The sequence below is a fragment of the Haliaeetus leucocephalus genome, unplaced genomic scaffold, assembly GCF_000737465.1.
Source record: "Haliaeetus leucocephalus isolate CR32 unplaced genomic scaffold, Haliaeetus_leucocephalus-4.0 Scaffold605, whole genome shotgun sequence".
NCBI classification, from domain to species: Eukaryota; Metazoa; Chordata; class Aves; order Accipitriformes; family Accipitridae; genus Haliaeetus; species Haliaeetus leucocephalus.
This window is the reverse complement of record NW_010973041.1, coordinates 619,894-630,064: the sequence shown is the minus strand read 5'-3', so window position 1 is coordinate 630,064 and position 10,171 is coordinate 619,894. Positions and strand designations below refer to the sequence as shown.

At 40.3% G+C, this 10,171-nt stretch overlaps 1 protein-coding gene across 1 annotated transcript in view; it reads right to left on the bottom strand.

Annotated features, from left to right (window-relative positions):
• DGKQ (diacylglycerol kinase, theta 110kDa) overlaps positions 1 to 10,171 on the bottom strand; it is a 96,976-nt gene that overhangs the window by 85,843 nt on the left and 962 nt on the right. The gene's annotated exons all lie outside the window — the stretch shown is intronic.

Sequence of the window (10,171 nt, the reverse complement as noted above, 5' to 3'; positions counted from 1 at the left end):
AGCAGAAAAAAAAGGGGGGGGGGGGAGTAAAAAGCAAAGAAATAGGGTTCTGTGCCAGCTGGGTAAGTACATTCAGTATTTTCTTCAATGTGGTTGCTACGAGGGTATTGACATGGTCAGGAAACTAAAGGCAAATGATCCATACAGTGGTGAATCAGAGGAAAATAAAACACTCACAAGGCACTATTTCCCTAAAGGCTAGCAAACTGAAGGTGTTAATCTCTGTGCTACTTTTTTTTTTACCACTCATTTTTTTTATGAATTTCAAGCATTTTAAAAAGATTACTGTTAAGAAAGAGTGAGGATTTCAATTCCACTGCTTAGGCTTGAGTCATTGATGAGACTCAACAGTATACTCACCTTGAATGTAAGGAACAGCCTCTTTCACATGAGTAAGATCACATGTGATTCATAGAAGCTGAGCGTTTACCTCTATCTGGAGAACAGAAGCCTGCAGTGTCAAGTTATATACACCACTTACAAGTACACCACAACTTCCAACAGCTCTGTTCACAAAACAGTAAAATTCCAAATCTACCCCTGAGAAACTATAAATCGTTCCTAAAGAGGGACCAAATTATCTTGTTTATTTTGGTTTTTTGTTTGGTGTAGTTTTATTAATCAATCAGATTGGCATGGCAAGTTCTTGTAGCATTTGCTCTTAATTTATTATGTAACATAATCAGCTATTAATTTATACACATGAATTACCAAAGCATACTGAAAGGTTCTTAGGGCTTCCCATGAGACCGTATTTAGGAAAAAAGTTACACTGAGCAAAAGTACTGAATAAGTATACTGTATCTCCATTATCTTTCCAGACTTGGGAAAAGGAAGGGGAGGAGGATTTATTTTTTAAATAATCTATTTGCTCCTCCTGAAGAAAAAGCTCATGAATGAAAAATACAATAGCTTCAAGAAATTTCAAGGCACTTGCCAGACAGGAGCTGTTGTGGAGCAAAGAGAATGTAAGAGGAACAGAGTAAGAGAGGTCAAAACCAGAATGGACTTGACGATCCTTAGCTGTCTTGAAGGGTATTTTTAACATTATGGTATGTTTACCTCCTACTTCAGCCTGTTTCTGCAAAAGGATTTGGCTGGGGAGGTCTGATAGTCCCAGCTGCTGTTGGGAATAAGCAGCACTGGTTAACTTCTCTTCTTCACAAGAGAAACTACAGGCATGTAAGTCGATGGCACAGAAATCAAAACAGGCATCTTTTCACTTGCTTTTGTTTTTAAGGTTACATCTCTTCCTTCACACCTCCTCATTTTGGGTCACATGCTCGGTTTCTCACTCAGCGTCTTCTACTTGCAGAGTTAAGTCTCCCCAGCATGCAGACAGAGGGTTGGAACATAAAACATAACTGCAAGCACCATTTTCCTCAAGTTCCAAACCGTTCTAGGACAAAGGGGTTGTGATTACTTTTTGAAAGGGCTGCTGTTACCAGCAATGACAACTCTCCAGCACTGAGCACAGACGGCTGCTCACAGCTTACATGCACACCTGCCAGGCACAACTGTCCCAGTGGGGTACTATGCCACCAGTATATCCAATGGCATCCATGGCCACCCAAAATTTGTGCATCAACCTGCAGAAGTGTCTTGAGAGTTTTAAATTCTCTAAATATTTGTGAATATCCAAGAAGTTTCAAATCAGCTTTTCCAGTCCTCCATATCAACACTGTTTTGAGAAGAGGTTTAATGTGAAAAAGCAGTTCTTCCTAGGTCATGCTACTCAGCCCACACCCTTGTTTCAAGTCTAAGGACTTCTTTCTATAGCAGATACATTCCAGAATTGCTAGTCCTAATCAGTTCCCCATGCAAATTTGTATGTGTGATGATTTACACTCTCTCTGGCATCCTAACTACATTCTGAAGAAAACCTTTCATCTCACAAAAGGCATTCTTTTTATCCTGAAAGAGAGCATCCACAGTCTCAAACAGGACTAGCCTTTTCACTTTGTTCAGATCCTTCCCTCATGCCCTCTTCATCCTTAGAGGAATCCTAGCAATTTCCTTGTATTATTCTGCCTCCTTTTGAAGCTCCCAACCATGCAATGATTTCAGCACTGAGGAAGTATTTCTGTTTGAAACACTTAAGGAACTGGTTAGTGGAGTACTCCTACGCTCACTGGTTAACAAGGTGTACCAGTTCTTATCTCCACACACTGTAGAGAAAGTGCTGCAGAAAAAGCAGTCTCATTTCCTGAATTACATCATAACAAACCAAGACATTAAGATGTGTGACACATTCTGCTGAGGAGAAAGAAATGCAATGAGGAACAGAGATTTTTTTGCTACATGTTCTTGCACTTAAACTGGAAGTCTTATTTCCTAGCCACTGTAATCTAATACTACCCTGCAGAACAACAGACTGCTCCTATCTTAACACCTGAATTTCAAATCATTCGGTTTCTCCCAAGCACATCTGTTTAGCAAAGTATTCAGAATGTCTCTAGCACTCTTCTGTATGTAAAACCTCCAGGGACAGATTAAATTGTGGTCAAATACAGTAATTTTTATTCTCACTATTAGTTGCTTTAGATCTTAAGCAACATTATTTTTACATAGCAAGTGGCATGACATTTATATCATACAAGTGGTATCTAAAAAGAAAGCAAGTAGGTGAGTGGAATCAGCATATTACATTCATAATCCTAAACATACTTCCAAGTAAATCACTCATATTCAATTTTAAACAGGGGAAAAGCAGGAAACATATACAAATACATGTGTTCTTCAAGTGTGTATATATATGTGAATATATATGTATGAACATATGTACACATACATGCACACACCCACATTCTTCCACAGCCAAGCAAATAAAAGTATTTAAATAAAAACAGGAAGTGAAATTAGGGGTTGACTGTACTCTAGTGAATAACAAACTTCCACAAGTGAGACAACAATAGGCAACAATATGGTTTAAAAGAAAGAATACTGTGGTGGCACATTCATTAAAAAAGTAGTACACTTCCACTGAGTTCCTTACCACATTGTGATACACAAATGTTAGTTTTTGCAGTCTGCTTCAGAGTGTTTCCTAACAGGCTTCTCTCAAAACTGAAAGGTGCTATTAAACAAAAAGGCTTGATGTGTGGGGTAGGGAAGAATAGGCAGTGATCAGCACATATTATTTTATCTTTTAGAAAGGTCTATATGCTATACACATATCCTGTTCTTTCCCCAGTGGAGCTGAGTCAAATTAAATACATGAATGTAACTTTGTCACCTGTTTACAATAGGAGTTGCAAAAGCAGTTTCGCCAAAGGGATTTTCGTGAGCCAGCTCAGGATGGACCTAATGAGCAACAAGTAGCCCAGAAAGAAGACAGTTTGAGCTGATGAAATGCAGTGTTAGAAACAACTCTGGAAGAAACTAGTGACTTAACCAAAAAGCAAAGGTCATTTGGGGACAACCTGATTCAAAGATAATTCAAAGCTGCCACCTGAGAAAAGAGCTCCAAAATCAGTAAGAGAACCAGTTTACTATGGGATACTAAGCAGAAAAGCAACATTACAGACAAGTTATAAAGAGCACATAATCAAAGAGGAGAAAACAGACAAGCAACAGGGACCCTGCCCACAGAGAAACCCCTGGAAACAATGCAGCAAAATTCCTTATCCCTGGACTTGGAACTCAGAACAGGAGGGTCAGGGGCAGGAATCAACAGAAACGTTTGTTACAAACTGACAAGAAGAGAATGAAAACTAAAAACCTTGTATATCATCCTCCATGGCACTATAAGCAGGAAATCGCACCTCAAGATCAGCATCTACACTTGGGTAATAATTGCTATAAAGCAACTCTCAATGAAAAGTGATTGCTTAATGGGGTTATTTCACATGGAAAACCCCAGGATACTGTCCAACGTTACCAGGAAAACATTGAAATAAAAATAACGTCACTACTAAAAAAAATTGCTGAAGACTAAAATTGAAGGAGGACAGAGTAATCACACATAGAAATGTGTGCTGCTGAGTAAGATGCGCTACATCCCATTTTAATACAAACTTCTACACCTATAAAGAAGGAATGCACACCATCTCTAGAGAAAGGGGAGATGTTACCAAAATGTACTGATTCCCAAAAAGGAACCAAACCTGAACCAAGGGGAAACACACAGCTAATGCACAACAACATCATAGAAAAGAGGAACAGGCAAGTGCTTCTCCACCCATGCAGTACTAAGGCCACTTCTGATTGAAACGCTACCCAAGTTTTAAAGAACATGCTGTTAAATGGCTCAGTAGAGTGCTTAGAAAATGTTTTATGGAAAAAGCCTTGGAGTTCAATGTCCTTTGTTTATCAGAAAGAAAGAACTAGTCAGGCATTTATCTCCCACACAACTGCAAGAAAGAATAAAAGGCTTTTTAGACCCTTAGCACAGCACTGCAAGAACTATGGTCCACGGGAAACTTACCAGAGGAACAATGAAAAATTTTGCATGAGATGAAAAGAACCAGAGGGTATTAGCCTAGAAGATGGCTGAAGAACAGCTGAATATATTGAGTCTAAGCAACATTAGATGAAAGATCATCTAGAAAGGAAACCTGCAGAGTGCCAGCCACAGCCACTCCACACCATGATGGATTGATGAGCACCTTCTTTATTGCTTTGGTCATTTATCACTGAGTCAGACTGAGGCAGTAACAGAGATGAGATATGAAAGTGCTGTGCAAAGCCTGGTATTGGATTACTGGCTTTAGCACTTTCTGTGGTAAGTTATTTACTGCCTAATTGAGTTTCTGGACTCTGGGATAATGCTATCAACACAAAATATAGCTTCCAGCTACAAAAGCTGTGTGCATCCTCACAAAGCTCCCTGTCCTTTCCTCTGCATCACTGATGGTGACAATGATATTTTCCTCCAAAGCACTGTCAGAGGCAGGTGGGGAAAAGAAAAGCGTAAATTGTCTTCAGTACAAAACCGATTATTCTTCACATCCAGACCAGCAAGTAAGTTGCATCTTTCAGTGTCAGTCAATGCCCCAAACATTTTTCCCCAACATATGTTTCAGCTTGACCAGAATGGAGCTAAGTTTCTGCATCAGGGTTTCTTTTGGAGAGTGTTTTTTGCTGGTTTGTTTTTTTCTTGAGTCTTTGTGTTTGTTCGCAAGATGGATTTAGAGTTGCATAACTAAATCTGAGTTTTAAATGCAGCAAAGTCACATCAGCTCAACAACATCTCAACCACAAACTCAGATTGCATCTCAATATCAAACATATTATTGTTGCACGGAAAGGCCCCACCACTGACAAGGAACCCACTAAAGAATAAAGCCAACAAGTCTTGAAAATTCAAACTGACTGTGGGATAGAAGCAAGATTTTACCTTCTAGCAGCTTATATTTTTAGTTCAAAGTGCACCAAAAGCAAGCCAAGCATCATCAGAAGAAGGAAGAATTTGGCTTCCTTTTAAACTGCAAGCATTAAGACTTTCTGGGGAATCTCATACATCATTCACTTCCTTCAAAACTGAGCTGAAAAAACCAGCAGGGTCAAGGATGTTCCAGCTGCCTTGTCCCAACAACAGAACTAACTAGTAAGGATGAGAGTTCAAGGGGATTGCTCCTCGTCCCGTTACTCCCTGCTATTGTTTCCATATCCCTACAAACTCCCTGTTGGTCTAACTCCCAGCTTTAAATTAAAACACACCTTCCCTATCTGACTCCAATTATTTAGAAGAGTCTTTAAATGGAGTAGACTCCATTCAAAACATGTCCAGAACATGCATCCTCAGACCGCTGCAGAGATGCTGTCTGAACATCTCCAGGTTCTCCTGCACCAACAAGGAACAACATGGCTTGCCCATGTCTGGGACATGCCTGTATGAATCACAGCAGCTTTATGGCTGTCTTGCTAAGCCAGAGATTTATGGCATAAACATAACTCCAATTCAACATTTACATTTTATTCTGGAAAAGCTGCAGTGTTGTCAGCCAACATCTAAACCAGATAAGGAGAAACAAGGATCTCTTAATCCTGGAATAAGTTTGGAGGTTCTGCTTAGAATACAAAGCCTAAAAAAAAAACCCAAACAACCCAAACAAAAAACCTCCAAAAACACAAAACCAGAAAACAAGGATGCTACTTCCCAAAGTATTATGTGACTTAGTGCCTTCGTATCAAGACAAGTACCCTACCTGCTCAAATGACATTTCCTTAGTAGAAACAGACACCAAAAAGTCCCTGACAGTAGCTTCCAATAAATGTTTTAATGAAAGAAAGATAGATATATAGAGACAGATATATAAAACCTGAAAATAGCTAAACAATTCTGTTAAATTTGCTAACCACCTTGCTTATTTATTACTTAAACCCCTTACATTTTACCTTTGGCAAATAAACAAAACTGAGTTCACATTAGAAAGATTTATAGCACTGGAAATATTTGTAGCCCCCAAAATGTACAGATTCACAATTTTTCCTACTTTTTTTTTTAAAAGTCTTTTATGGAAAAAGAAGCAGCACTGTGAAAAGAAATGTATTTATTGGTGGTTAAAGTAAATCCTAAACTCCAAATTAAACTATCTGCTAGCTATTTTTTTAATGTATAAAATTGGTTCCTCTGTGCACTACCAATGAGAACTCAACTCTCTTTATTTCTTCTACAGACTTCATATATTTAATACTTTTCGTTTTTAAGATGCACACACACATGCATGGAAACCCAGTCACTTACACTACCTCTTCCTTGCCAAGCCTGAGGAAATTTAAACGCACTCAAAACTGAAATGACCAGGCTTTGGAAAGCAAGAGCAATATAAGAGAGTAATTGTTCATGTTACAATCCAAACATTACTTATTCTTTCGCACACACACTTATCAAAGGAAGCGACAGCTAAAAAGAGTAAAGTGGCAAGAAAAAGAAAGAGTGATTTACAAAGGGCTTACAGAAAACAAGGCGGGGGGGTGGAGAAAGAAAAAAATAAACCACAGCTGCAAACCTGGCTGACTGAGATTACAATAAATATGGGCACAAAAGCTTAATACAGTCACATCTTCAGACCCAACTGGACACTTAACCCACATAGGAAGACTACTGCCTTCCCTGTAAAATTTCACTTACAAAAATACTTTGCCAATCTAGCAAGAGAGCTGCAATTCTCCCCAACAGTACCTCCCGTCCCGTTCAAAGTGCTGGCGACAGCAATACTGGTCCTGAACTGCAGAGGGAAGCAGTGTCTCACTTCAAAACAGAGAGATTAGATCCAGGACACTTTGTGCCTTGTACTGAGAGCATCAGAGCACCTCTTCTACGTACTTTTCAGAATCCACAAGAAGAAAAGGGAAGGATTACTTATCTTGGCTTGCACTGCCAGAAATGTATTAAGAAATCATTATACTTTCTTGTATTTTTGCTACACAGCAATGTAAGCCACATGGGCATGTGCCAGTCTGCTGAGTAGCTGTTAAGTTTACTGAAAAACTCCACAGACCTGATCATTCACATATAGAAGATGCCATTTTCCAAGGGTCAGAAGCACAAATTGTGATCAATTAAAGACTCAAATCCAGGTAATTCAGGCCACAAAACTACTCAAAATAATGATAGGCAGGAGCTTTTTTTTTTTTTTCCTCCTTTCTTTAACTGATGGAGTCTTATCATCAGCATGCTCAGTTCCCTTCAAAGTTTGGAAACTTGTTTAATTCAAGACCAGCTTCAGAGAAGGACAACACAACAGCATCAGGAGACTGAACACCTGAACCCACAGATTTGGAACAGAAACCATTGCAAATTCACCTAGAAAAAGGCCACTCGATGGCTTCATTTTGAAGCCCGTAGGTGGTTTATCAAAAGGAGTCCCAGTGACAACAACATCAGCTCAGCTGCAATCAAACCCACAGTCCTGGTCTCTCTGGGCAGAAGAAAAAGGAGATAGCAATTCTCTACCAAGTTTTTCCAGTCTACTGCAACATTTCCTTCATTAAAAGCTGGGTGGGTTATTTTCTTATTTTTAATCAGCCTGGTACTCCTAGAGATCACCCTTTTATTACTTTCTAAAGAACAATGGTCAAACTCCATTAGTTAAAGCAAATGTGACAAGGAGGTAATTATTAAACTGAATTTACTTAAAATGTCATTCAAGAAATCATATTAGCATTTATTAAATAACTTGGAACGAATGAGCTGCCAAGTTATACAACAAGGTACAAGGCTGTACACATGGCTGTCAACAGTGGCCACCGTCAGTGAATGACCCATTGGGTATTTTTGAAATTTGTTGTTTAGCACTTAAGTTGTTGGAAAAGACAAACATTACACTGAGCATAGCTGGCTGAAAACTGACAAATGAACAACAAAAAACCCCCAGTTCTTCACCCAAAGGACACACTGACGCGTCAGGTGACATCACAGGGTTTCCCCCCCACATTCTGAGCAGGGAATGTGACAGCTAATGAAGAGTATTTTTCTCATTACCCCTCACACACACGACTTGTTTGGGGTGGAGGTTTTGGATGTAGGTTTAAAAGACATATCTTAACAATGCAGCTTAGAAGTTCCTCATTAGCACACCGTCATTAGACGGCCCTTACCCGGAGTTAAGCCTGAAAAGCCAAAGGGGAAAAACAATTCCAGACCACAAACTGTCAGCACAGTTTTCAAACTAGGAAAAGACCCTAAACTCAAGTTACAGCTATGCACTACCTTTATGGACCTAGTATGTGAATGGAACAAAAGTGAGACATCCTGAACGAAAGCTTTCCACATTTTGTTAACGTACCAAAGCCGCGCAGCTCTTCAAGTAAGAAAAGTGGCACCTGAACACCCACTTCCATGACTCTAGTAATTTGCCTTTTTTTAAGGCAGTGATGTAATAAAAGACTGTAAAAGATTAGCTTTATGCTTTTTCACAAATTAAGAAATTTTCACTCAAGGTTGGGGCTTTTTTGCTGTTAGGGTAGGCAGTGACCTTCTGCTATGCAGACAGTATGATGCATCTCTCAGCAAAGTTTTAAGCAAATATAAAACCATTCTTGCAAGACTTTTTTTGCACCACACAGCATGACTTCCACCCAACTTAATCCTGCACCCTCTTCACCCACAATGACGACAAAAAACAGGAGCTATTTCAAGCACTGCAGGGTACTTCTCTACACTCACGGCCTTGTTTGATACCACCTCAACAATGAGGCTCTTGTACAACACGACTCCTCCAGACATGGTCTTGGAGATGCAACCCAAGCCGGCTGGGCTGCATACGCTCAAAAAGACATCAAGGTGTTGTTTTAGGGTTTGGGTTTTTGGGGTTTTTTTTAGGCAGGACACGCAGAGCCCCTCTTTTCCCTATAGCACCGTTTGGTTTCGCTGCATCAGAACAGGCCATGATTTCATCACCTCCGCAAACCTCAGCTGCCATGGGGGCTGGCAAGGAGACCCAGCAATTCCTTCTCCCCTCCCTGGCATCAGGGTTTAAAAGGTTCAAACTCGACACAGGTTGTGTCTCCTCCGTGGCATCGGGCATGCCAGCAGATAAGAACACCCCTGGGATGGCTCTGCTGCGAGCCACCGGCCACCCCGGCGGGCAGCGGCTGGTGCCTGCTGAGGAGGCCGGTGGCTCGCAGCGGATCCATCCCAGGACGGGCAGGGGCAGCGCTGGGTCAGGGCAAACACCTGTGCCACCAGGCAGGAGCGGGCAGTGCCATGTCCCACTTATTATTATTGTTAGAATTTATTGTAATTTATTACTAAAATTATTGTTGTTGGACATATCATTATTGATAGCATTTATTATTATTAGAATTTGTTGTTATTAATATTAGAACTACTGTTGTAGTATTAGTATCACTGTTGGTTTCAGACCCTTTTATTTTTAGAAATTATTATTATTAGAATTTCTAGTATTACTGTGGTCGTTAGACTTCATTATTAGAATTTGTTACGATTACTAGAATTTTTATCATTACTGCTGTTAGATTTTTCGTAGAAGGTATTCTTTTTAGTACCGTGCTGTTTTATTATCATGAGAATTTCATTACTGCCATTTATGACCGCTCTTAGAATTTTTGTTAGGAGCGTTTTCAGGAATTTTTTAGTTTCTCCTGTTCCCCGCCCCCCCGGCCCCCCATCTCGCCCAGGACGCGGCGGTCGTTCCCAGCAGGTCCCGCACGACCGGCGGCCGCCCCGGCCAGCACGGCGGCGCGGCGCCCGGCCTGCCCCCCC